We start from the raw sequence: 11,586 nt of genomic DNA on the forward strand, positions 1-11,586 counted from the left end.
GTAACTTGTTGGAACAATCCGATAAAGGAGCAGTCTAAGGGTTTAGTTTGAACTGTGATTGTAAGTGAAAAAGAATGGAAAATGGCCAGCTTACGGAAAATGAATTCTAAAGGAATTCGAATCGAAGAATGTGAAAAAATTTTTAACCATTCTTTAATAATTTGTGGTTGCAATTTATGTTTAAAATAATGAAATATTTATTGATTGATTATTGATTTTTAAACTCGTGTAAGTTTACTCACCTTAATTGTACTATACACTTAGCATGTATTAAAACTCAACTTATCCGCCATTAAAACATACCTCGAACGGCATTGCCCATTAAAAGTAACTACCCAACAAATTGTGTCATATTTATTGGACAACCTGAAAGCCCCCAACAGTTTTGTTGGCAATCAGCGGCATCTAGCAGTCGAAAAGCGAAGGCAGTCAACAATCAACAGGGATATTACAAACATGTGTTTGTCGCCACAGTAACTCATGACCCCTGCCGCCCGCAAACACACAACACACACATACAGCACCACCACCTCCACATTTGTCAATACACATACATACATATTTGACTTGGCGCCCACTTCCGTCCTCCATTTTAGCCTGTGACCTCAAGCAAAACAAGCGAAAAACACCAAACATTTTTTATATTTTCCGAAAAACCAGAAATATGCTGCAGATATGTGCCCGTTTGTGAGTATGTATGAGTGAGTATGTGTGAGTAGGGGTAGCGCATGTGTGTGGGTGCTGGGGGCGTGGCAGTCACGTGCCTACCGCTGTTAAATGTACTTTAAAAATCACTTAACGTATTTAGCATTGATTTTCTAGCATGCCCGTTTTATCTCCTTACGCCATATTTATTTTTGCATATACTCGTATTTTCATCAAGGATTAAGGCTGCACCCCATAGCATTTTCCCATTTCCCGGCCATTTTCTTTTTTCCCCATACGTCAGAAGAGAGAATACTTGAGCAGCAAAACCATTAGAAAACTGATATTAAATTCAATTCAATTTGGCGGAATTCTGCCATTTTTTTTATTTTTGTTTTTATGTATAGCAAAATGAAATTTCAAATTTTAATGAGCAATCAACAGAAAAGAAAAGCCGGAAAATAATAAACGTAAATGTTGCCCACGCAGGATGCGAGACTGAAAAACAAAGCAAATAAAGCCCCAAATGCTTAAAGTAAATTCAAATTTAATTAGGATTTTTTTTTGGTATCGTTTTGGGTTTTTTTGAGGAAAAAAGCGGCACCACGCCCCAGTGGACTAAATGTAAATGAAAATTGACGCAAGGCAAGTTTATTAAAATGCGATTTGCATAAGCATGAGGTATGGGATTCAAGGTGGTGGGGAAAATGGGGATCTTAAGGTAAGGCCACTGAATTTTAAGGTGACTCGACATGAAAAGTGGCAGATGAGGCAATGAAAACGTCGGAAAAGTCAACTCTCCGCATTAATTTTGTGCCATTTCGGTCCCCATTCTTCAGCTCACTCTGCACACGCACGTTCGAAAGTCAATTAAAAGTGGCCCAAAGTACTATGGCATTTGTCTATTTCAACAGGTGACTGGAAAAGAGGCCATTAGCTGAGTCATCAAGTTGGACAGGCGAATTTTAATTGAATATAAAATATATTCGTAAAAGAGCAACCATGAAGTAGGAAGGATTTAAAGATTATTTCGCATCATTATTAATTAAAAATTTTATTACGCTTAAACATCATATCAAAGTTCCCATTTAAGGTATAAAGCATTTTTTATTGATTAAGTGTAAGTAAAAAAAAGAAAAGCTTTCCCTCGAAAATAGGCATATTTGGTTTTCTTTTTAATTTCCTTGCTGGCGAAAAAATTACCAAAGTTTTGCATCTAATTTGCGGCAAAAGTCCCGCCCTATGAGACTTAAGTCGACGACAATAGACAATGGAAAATTAATAAATCAGACTCGCAGAGAAAGAGCTGCTTGCCACAAAGCGCATCAACTTAATTCATGTCAATTTTACCCTTCACCGCCGACAGCCAGGTATTATGTCCTTTGTGCCCGGGGGAAAATAGGAGATCGATAAAAAAGCACACGTGCGGCTTTGGAACTATAGAACTGTGTGTGCCACATGGTCGGTGTGCGGTGGCAGCTGCAATCAATGCAGCTTTTTTTTTCTATATTTTTTAATTGCTTAGCAAAGGAAGCGCGTCGGAACAATTGGAGCGGATGGTCAGGGCTTCCTTTGGCAGCTGCATCCGCTATCGGTGGCGAACTGAATTGAAAAGCGACCAAAGACGCCGTAATTGACGTTGATCCACCTTACAATGAACCACTCTCGACCATTTGGCAAAGATGGGGGGCTTAAAACGCAATTCTCAAATTGAAAATTGTTGTCATCGTAAATTGGGAATAATTATTTTTAATTGTAAGCCGCATGTGTGGTAAGCGAATTGCATGTGAAATGAAAGTTTTGAACCGTCACATCAAGTATACGCCGCGTGGCATACATCAAGTATTCGCGGCATGCGAGTGCATAAAAAACGCATTAAGCAAACAACGTTTAAATTAACTTAAATGCCTTAATAAAGAGCCTGGCCAAATACATTTGACATATTTACTTAATCGCATTTCGCCGTACGGGTATGGGTTTCAAACGTTACTTTGCCAACAACTCTGGTAATCCAATAAAAGAAATTTTATTTGATGTTCGCATTACAAACTAATTACATCGAACAGAGATGGTCGTGCTATTTTAATTAATATTTGTCATTGCATTTTTACCGCCCCTGCATTTTAGCCAATGCATATCTGTTTGGATAAACGGAAATACTTATGCAGGAAATGTATATGAGTTTGCTTAGATAAATATTTGTTTGTAAACATGCTGAATTAATTGGAATTGTTTTGAGTTACATGCGATTTTAGGTTATTTGATAGGCCAAAGCAAACAGAGCCAAATCCCCGATTCCCGATCCCTACATTCCACACACAGTCATCAAACGAAATTAATTTCTGAGTGAAAAAAAAAAGTGTATGCGAATCCATTCTCTGTCCATAATTGCCATTCGATATGCGAGAGATCAAATTTAAATTCAAATTAATGTTTCTCTGTGCACTGCAGCCTTGATAACATGCAGCTGCGAAATTGCCTGATTTGCATATGGCCAAGAAACATATCCCAAAGATATCCGACGTTGAGTTGTACAAACTAATAATTTCTATTAATAATTCAAGTGGCATTTTGAGAACTTTGTTATGGTGCTGTCACCACTCATTAACGATAAATCCAAGATTGAGTCTGAATTTGCCACCCGCCCAAAATACATTCGACATCATTTCAACATTGTTTGCCAAAATGCAATTTTTGTGCAAATGACATTGGTAAAAAGGACATTTGTTAGCTCAATTTGCAATGTTTCCAGCTTCCGTTTGAAATTTGGCAAATATTTGACAATGCAATGCGCAAATTGCCTTGGGTATTCCACAGCAAAATGTATTGGCGAAAGTGTAATGGGCGAGAGGGAAATTTATATTGAACGCAATTCGTTTGTTCTGACGGAAGCGGAGTGTTTTCCCCAGCGAAATTGAGTTTTCACCTTTAAAGCGTTCAATTGATGTTTTTACTTTACGATTCACAACGTAAATTTAGTAAAAACATTTGCAAATGTTACTTATTACCCTTTTTTATGACTCTTTAAAACAATTTTTTGCAAATGTTACTTAATACCCTTTTTTATGACTCTTTAAAGCAATTTTTAATTTAAATATTTTATAAAAAATATCGAACTTTGAGTGTATTCCAATTTAATACAAATTATTATGTTTGCGTAAAATTACAGTTTTTTTAAACTATTTTTAAATATGTTTGATATCATTGCAGTTTAATTTTTCTCTTCCTTTTTTAAGGTAGCTCAAATCATTCATTCTCCCTAATTCTTTTCAAGCAGCCGCTAAATTTATTTGCTAGCTACTGTGAAATTCCCACAAACTTTAAACTAATTAAGCCCCACTCGCAGGTGAACTTTACACTTTGAACAACTCGAACTCGATCAGTGTCACTTACCCAAACAAACTTTCCACGTTTTCAGTTCACTTCAGAGTGCAAATTAGTTTTCTTTGGCGGCTAATGTTTTTTTTTTGTCGGTCTGCTTTGAACACGTTTTAAACTCTTCGCTGGCTCAATAAATTAACCGAAAATCCTGTGGCAATGGTTTTTTTTTGTAGTTCTACGTCCTTTTATATATATATTTGCTATCCCACACAGACAATCAGGAAGCGCGGCAGAGTATTAAAAACTCATTAGGACGAGGACGCTGGAGACTTTCCTATCTATGTTCTTTTTTTTTTTTTTTTAATTTATGCAAATATCGACCGCACATATGCACTCACGATGGGGATTTGGACTTGGAACTGGCGCAAAAGTCTGCGGGAAGTGTTCGTCCGTTGCTTGATTCTTTTTTTTTATTCCGGTAACTTGGCGAAAGTAAATCGAATGTCAACCGCACACATGCAAGGCGAACACTTAATCAAAGGCACACACCAACACACACTCGCCGAAAAAGCACACAGAGAGATCCTGCTGCGGGGGAGGTCCTGCCAGGGAGGTCCTGCTGGCTGTCAGAAACACGTGCGATACGTGACCTAGGCCAAGCGTTAAATTCACGCGCCAATCTACACGACTTTACTGTGCTGTACTGCCTGGATTTTCCACAACGAGAAAAATCGGAACTCGGTATGGTATCGTTCTCGAAATCGAATCGAAATAACTATATCTGCAACCAACATACACATACACGTGTCGACCAAATCCGCTTAGGACAAACTGACGACTGATTCTGCAAGTTGGCCAAGCCAAAAACTTCGCATTGGCGGCGACTTGCTTCGTTCTTTTGTGCCATCCTCATCATCCGTCGGCTGGCAACATCGGCTATATAGGATGCCACCTATATCGTATATAAATGCGGAGGCCCAGAGCAAATTGCTCCGCAATTCGCGACCTGCCACACCACGAAAGAGAGTGTCTTAAGAGAGTCTGTTCCATTTGCCAATCGTTTCGGCGTCGGGGAAAGCGCAACTAGTTTGCGCCACTCTGCAATGGAAAAGCTAAAATGTGTGGCATTGGAAGCGCTTCAGTTTTCCTCGTCTCACCACCCCCCCACCCTCACTCCCATTTCCCACTTGAACTCCCATAAGTAAATACCGGCCGCTCGTTTTGTTTGCCCAATTAAATGCCACATATGTCATAGGCATAATCGCCCTACCCCCCCCACCAAAATCCGCGAACTGCGAACTGCGAGCCCCTTTCAGCAGCTTTTTTAATTAATCATTAATAAGAGCCACGCTCGGCTGGCGACCAAAGCAGATAAAAGCGGTCCCTGCCCCTCCCCTCCCCGCGCAGAATCCAAAACTGCAGTTGCACTCCCCATCCAGGCTCTTTGATATGTCCGCTTTGCGAGGAGCCAGCAATTAGGAACAAGGGCCAAACAGACTCCAAATGGCGCCCGACCCCAAGCCAAGCTCCATTGGAACACTGGGAGAAATACTTAGGTTCAATCCATAAACATAAAATTATTTGAATAGTTATTAACATAGGGGAAAAAGTTTTAAAGCTGTTCTTAAAATTGCTCTGTAGAAAACTAGTTAATGCACGACAATTGCTCTGTAGAAAACTAGTTAACGCTCGACAAAATGCTTACCTTTAGTGGTTGACTAGTTTAATATTCTTGATATTCAGCTACAATTTTTCTCAGTGCAGATGTCAGTCCCAGTTCGATTCGCAGATGCGGCTGCAAAAACAGAACCAGATCACGTTCTGTGTCCCAATGGGTCACGCGAAAGACGTTGTCGCGTCGCCAGTGAAATTGCGAAGAAATCTAAAAATAAATAGGGGAGAGAAGTCATTAGCTGGCTGACAAATGCTCTGATTTACGAAAAATATAAATAGCTATAGAAACAAATTATCGGCTTAAAAATTGTTTTTCTCTTTAATATTTTAATGCGCTAATCATAAGTCGTAACTTGTTTGTTATGCTAAATCACATGCGTTATGTGGAATCTCTGATATATTTCGCAATCACTGCACTGTAGGTAGTATCAAATATTCTACATAGTTTCACCCCTCACAGAGTATTCACTAATGGGACATCTGGCATATCTGGTGGCACACAAGCTCCTAATGCAGGGAAATGCAAACCAGACGCCGCACAAAGAGCCACAACATTCGGCCACTTGGATGACGCCTCGCTGTGGCATCGATCGTAGGCACCACTGTGGCAGTAGCTCCATGGCAACTGACTCCACAACTCCCTGGATTCCCCAGCTCCCCGACTTCCCATCTCCCCAGCTCCACATCGCCCTGACATCCCCGATCCGGCAATTGACCCGCGGGTCTGAGCTTCCGCCTGCGCCTCAACTGCTTCCATATGCTGCATGTGCCGGGCGATGTGCGGTTGTAAATACAATTTACTCCACTCGGTCGCACACATTCCGATGGCGCATAATTTTATTGGCTTGCCTGCGATGCGCTGGGATGCGTTCCCTTGACTTCGATGACAGCAAACAGAATCAACAGTCCCTAGGTGGCACTGGCACCCTCAACGGTGTACGTTCTACGGTCTACGGTCCATAGTCTATAGTCCTCATGCCGCCCTGCTGCTCCCCCTATCCCGCTGTCCTGCCCTCCACATTCTAATGAGATATGGCCCCTGAGTCACTATGCATTTTTCTAGGCCCAACATTTGCAAACAGCAAACGGATGGGCAACCATCTGTCAACACCAACGCCATGGGCTATATCCATGTGATGCCCCTTGTGCCCACACTGGTAAAAGCTGGGGGTAGTTTTTATAGATATTTCAAAAAAAAAAAAAATGTGACAAAATACATTATATTCTTTTGCCAAACCTAACTTTATTCTGAGACAACGAGCATAAGTCAATGACACATTAAATATATGATACATGCTAAAATAATCACTTCACATTTGGAGTACTACCCCTTATTATCACTGAAAATCGAAATAATTTTTAAAGTGACATTTTTTTTTGACAGTGCATAGGCACTTATGGTTTGCATATGAAATCGCGCACATATCATCAGGGACACGGCGGCAGCGAACTCTGACTCTCGTTTTGACTCTCGATCCCCGGCCGCTTGCAGAAATGCTAATTAGGCGTAATTCGCATAAAATTCGCAAACATTTGCTGTCACTGGAGAGTCCGGGACTCGGGAATCGGGATTCGCTTGGCAGTCAGCTTTTGATTTACGAGTTTCAGGGCTCCGGCATGCCAATCTGACCAATCTGGCCTATCAAAGGCTCATCAACGGCCGTTCGACAGTCGGAGGATCTCCTCCAATCAGCGGTCCATCCGTCATCAGCTCCCTGCTTAATTACTAAGTGTATGTGTAAGCCGATATGATTCAGTTTATTACGGTTTTCGGTGCAGGTCGCAGTCCAGAGCTCGCAGTGATTAAAAGTGGAAAGTTGAATTAAATGGGCACGGAAGTGCGGAGAAACAGCTATGATAAACATTTAAATCTTTTTTTGAATTAATTTTTTATTACCAACTTAAAAGGTAGCATATTTTACATAGTATTTATTAATTATGTTTATACTTAAAAAGATATTCATTATTTTGACTTAGCAGATTGCAATTTAAGTGTATCATTATTCTCAACATTTCTCAGATTACACAATAATTTCTTTCAATATCCGCATAATTTACATACCCATAAAGCCAAAGGTCATGGTTAAATGAATACCGTTTTCCGCCTTCTCCTTCGCTTAACTTATCCAAATTGAATATCGCGGCAGACAGATTGAAATTGATAAAACCATTTGCAGTTGTTTGTGTTAATTAAACGGTTAAGTTGCTCGGCGGAACTTGGGCGACTTGGGCACTTCTCAATTCAAATCGAGTTTGGCATAGTTTCCACCAACGAAGTTTGGCACTATTCACTTAACGCAAGTACTTAGCATTCCAGGACGAACAAAGGAGCAAGAAATCCAGGCCACTATTGTCAGCTCCCTGGGCCCAAAAAGGGCGTCCCTTGTCGCGTCCTGCTAAAAAGGATTTCAATGTCACACCGCAGCTGTTCGACGGCTCCTTGTTCCTGGATGGTCGGTCCATTAACCTACGGCGCATCAAGTTTACCGTGGCGACCACAAAAGCGGCGAAAATGAAAATTCATGAAAGTTTATCACAGCGAAAGCCCGGAGATGAAGCTCGATGGATATGAAAACCGGAGCCGGAGAGCCAGAGCCAGGACCAAAGTCATTCACTCCACTTTTGTGGTCAATTAACGGCCCTCGCCCAGCCTGGAGTTTGTTTTTGTGTAATGAATTTAAATGATCCACTGCGCTGGCTCATCAAGTGCTTTGCAAAGTGTTTTCCAAAAGGACGCGGAAGGACATTCGGCCACCTCGTAGGGCGATTTGGCGTCCCAGTGAGATTCGGACGCCCTGCCTCAAGAGCAGACATCCTAAGCTCTTGCCGTAAAAGCACCTGTCGCCGAAAAATTTCCAACAATTTAGCTAATGACTTCTAGGCGGTAGAAGTCAGTGTTGCCTAAGCGCAACTTAAATAGCTAAAATGGGGGATTTTTAAGAATTTTACTATACATTTTTTAAACATATTTGAAAGTGCAAGTTAAGCCACATAATATAAATTTGTATTATTTATATAAATAGGATTTAAAATCTCGTATGTATTGCAAGTACGAATTTCAAGGGCATACCTATTAACACCTTTATATCCATATAATTTTGGATAAATCTAGTGACTTCATCTCCACGAATATCGTAAACAAGTTGACGGTAACCAGGTATAAGAAGGTGAGTAGCTGAACTTGACCAGAAATTAGCTGAGCTCACACCACAGTTGGGGGGTGGAGCTGTGGGTAAATACGAAATTAATTATATTCCATGCAGAGAAATTAATCAAGCGTAGCGTCGGCCCAACCAAAACCCGCTACACGCTCCCAATGAACTCTATTTAACCCTAAAAACAAGCCACGCCCCCAACCGCCGTACACCGCCCCTTTGGACAGGTGTGAGCAAGAATGGTGCCCAGCTTGCGGCCATTTCATTAATCACACTCAACACTTAGCAGGAGTCTGGGACAGGACTTGAAATTTCGTCCTAGGTTAAGTTTTGGTTTTGGTTGTGGGGATGGGCACAGAACCAGGCCCTCCTGTGGCCAATGTCAAATGGTCTTTGGGGCCAGTCTGGGCCAACTCCGAATATTTATTATTTGTGCATATTCGATTAAAATTGAGCAGTGCAGCAAAATATGATTTCTTATATAAAATTTTACTACTTTTGCACTACTTTTAAAAGTGGTTTTTGTTTTTGAGGAAGGGTTATGCACCGAATTTCTAGCATAAATATTTTGAGGGTCAATTATGTATATTGTTTAATATTCTAAAACTTTTAATGAAAATGACTTAAATGACAGTTTTTGAAACATTATTAAAATAGGAATTTGAACATATTGATTAAGCAGTGTGCGTCCCTGCTTAACGTTCTATGTTAAGAAGGTGTCTCCGCTTTTAGTCCGCTGTTAAGTAAGGTTAACATCTGTTTGGGTAGGTGTCCCCGCTTAGGTCACTGTAATAATTTAGCTCTAAAAGCAACATTTAAACAATTTGCTACAACTTATAATCAAATATTCTTACTAAACTATAAGAAGCTCATTATATGGGAACAATTTTAAATTATACATATCCTAATTTGTAGAAGCTGCAAAGCCTCTAGGTACTTTTAAATGGAAAAAAACAAATATTATCAAAATCTTTCGATGATCAAGAATAAGATTCCATTCAAAGGTATTTTATTTCAAACTAAACAAATCAATTTTTAAGCAAAAGGTAGCTTCACAGCTAGCACTTCCCCTTTTGACTTGCCGTTTTACTCACACACCTTGATTTACAGTTATGAAAAACGATTGGAAGCTGCCTCAAAGGTCAGAGGGTCAAAAGGAACCAGATTCCATTGCACTTTGCCATAAATGCCATAAATATTTCAGCCTTCATTCTGTCTGCCGCTCCGACTTCTATTGACACCTTCACCTTCGTCATATTAATTTTGCAGAATTCTAAAGAATTTTCCATCTCTGGCTGGCCTTTTCCCACACCCGAGTTGTTGATGAAAAATGCAGTATTTTGATAAACAAATAAACACATAAATAATAAATAGATGAAAAGTCTTTTATTTGATCTGCAAGCAAAGTCAATGGCAAGAAGTATGAAATTGAATATTCGAAAACAGAAAAGGGAAAATGGAGCGCAACGAGAAAGCTTTCGGAAAGATAATTGTAATGAGCAAGAAACTTTGGCCAGTCGACTGCCTAGTCGGAAATATTGTGGTCCTTGCTGACTCTGTTTCTTTTCTCGGACTGTCGTTAAAGTTAAATGGTCTGTATGATTGCCACAAAGAGAAAGGGGCAGATGGGGCAGATGGATGGGGTGGCCACTCCCCTCCAAGGTCGTAATGAAGGCAGACAAACCCAATCAGGCAGCATCGCTTACAGATTGCATTTCCCCTGGATGATTTCCTTCTTAATTTGGTTGCTTGACTTCTCAATCTTTTGCCATGCCATATTTCCCAAGAGCTCCCTTTGACAAAACGTAAAGGGCAGCAGTGAAATGGAATTACAAATTAATAAGTTTGAGGAGGTGTTTGATAAAAATCCCACGGAAAAGGTAGGCATAACTTTCAGAAACAGCAATTTGACTGGCATTAAAGTTATACTCTCTAAAGCACATTCTCATTTCAGCACACATCAGTGTACAATTATTTTGGAATTACCGATGACAAATCGAAAAAAGACATATTCTAATGAAAATCTCATTGAACTATTAACTGTGATCCATTCACTGGCGATAAATCAAGCGAATAAAAAAGCGCAAAATATGTGAAATATGTGCAAATGTCAGCTTTTCAATCCGAATCAATAAACTTTGAATGACACGCAGAGAACCGAGTAAGGGGAATGGGATCGCCCAGTTAGAAGCGAGGATACATTGTTCCACAATTGAAATCCACTCGAAATTTTACCCCCTATCCCCACATCCTTCGCTTGGTGTCACATTTTCCATGATTTTGCTGACAGAAGTTTGTTTGTTGCCCGTTGACATATGGTGGGGCAATTTCGGGGGGGGGGGGGGGGGGCAAATCAAGGGAAAATCGGGGGCTCTGGGGTGCACAGAGGTGATTGCCGTTTAAATTACGAAATCATGCATGCGGCTGAATGAGGAAACTGCAGTGGGTTGGAGGCAGGAAACTGCTGGGTTTTGAAATTATAGTGCATTTGTGTTTTGTAATTAGACCCCAAATACCTATCGATGGCGCTGGATAAGAGGGATTGTCTGTGTGCGTTTGCCAGGCTTTTTCAACGTGCATGAGAAGTGGCCTAATGAGGCAACCCTTTTGGTTCAATGTACCACCGAAACCCTCGTAAAAAATCAAGGGAAACCCCACTACTGGCACACACAAATCCGTAAAACGATCGGCATACAGCTCGCAGCGTGAAACATAATCGCAGTAAGTGAATACACTTGGTGGTTTTGGTTGTGGGCTTTGAAAAAGTATTGAATTCTGAACAGCAATCAGG

At 40.5% G+C, this 11,586-nt stretch overlaps 1 protein-coding gene across 1 annotated transcript in view; it reads right to left on the reverse strand.

Annotated features, from left to right (window-relative positions):
* The window catches only part of LOC6533024 (connectin), a 132,916-nt gene extending 128,107 nt beyond the window's left edge, over positions 1 to 4,809 (reverse strand). The window contains exon 1 of the mRNA XM_015194296.3: positions 4,039 to 4,809. The gene's annotated coding sequence lies outside the window, so the exon portion shown is untranslated. The remainder of the gene's footprint in view (positions 1 to 4,038) is intronic.
* Between the last annotated feature and the right edge of the window lie 6,777 nt (positions 4,810 to 11,586).

Source organism: Drosophila yakuba, chromosome 3L (assembly GCF_016746365.2).
Source record: "Drosophila yakuba strain Tai18E2 chromosome 3L, Prin_Dyak_Tai18E2_2.1, whole genome shotgun sequence".
NCBI classification, from domain to species: domain Eukaryota; kingdom Metazoa; phylum Arthropoda; class Insecta; order Diptera; family Drosophilidae; genus Drosophila; species Drosophila yakuba.